Source organism: Chrysochloris asiatica, unplaced genomic scaffold (assembly GCF_000296735.1).
Source record: "Chrysochloris asiatica unplaced genomic scaffold, ChrAsi1.0 scaffold00025, whole genome shotgun sequence".
Classification (NCBI taxonomy): domain Eukaryota; kingdom Metazoa; phylum Chordata; class Mammalia; order Afrosoricida; family Chrysochloridae; genus Chrysochloris; species Chrysochloris asiatica.
This window is the reverse complement of record NW_006408543.1, coordinates 23,759,559-23,760,274: the sequence shown is the minus strand read 5'-3', so window position 1 is coordinate 23,760,274 and position 716 is coordinate 23,759,559.

The window sequence follows — 716 nt, the reverse complement described above, 5'->3', positions numbered from 1 at the left end:
GGTCATTAAAAAAAAACAAGAAAGAAGAAAAGACAAAAATGAATGTTAGAAGAGGCTCTGTAACTTTCTGATGTAGAGATACTACAACAAATGCAATAAATGAGGGGAAAAAAGAGCTGAATAGAACATTTCAAAGGGTAGTTTGAGAAGACAAAGTCAAATATAACGAAATGTGCAAAGACCTGGAGTTAGAAAATTTAAAAAGAACAATATGCTCAGCAATTATCAAGCAGAAGAACCGAAGAAAAAATTCAAGCCTCGAGTTGCAATATTGAAGGATTCTGTTGCAAAATATTGGATGATGGAAAAAGTATCAAAAGAATAGCAAAGAAAAAATGGAGTCACTGTACCAAATAGAAATGGTTGATGTTCGATGTTCAAACATTTGAACAGGTAGCATATGATAAAGAGTCAAAGACATGGAAGGAAAAGCCCATTGAAGACACTGGCAAAGAACAAAGCACCAGGAATTGATGGAGTACAAATTGAAATCTTTCAATAAACTGTGGCAGTACTGGAGACACTTACTCATCTATGCCAAGAGATTTGGAGACAACAACCTGGCCAACTGACAGGAAAAGATCCATATTTGTGCCCATTCCAAATAAAGGTGATGCAATGACATGCAGAAAATCATTGAAAAATATCATTAATATTACATGCAAATAAAATTTTTCTGAAGATAATTAAAAAATGGTTGCAACCATACATTGACA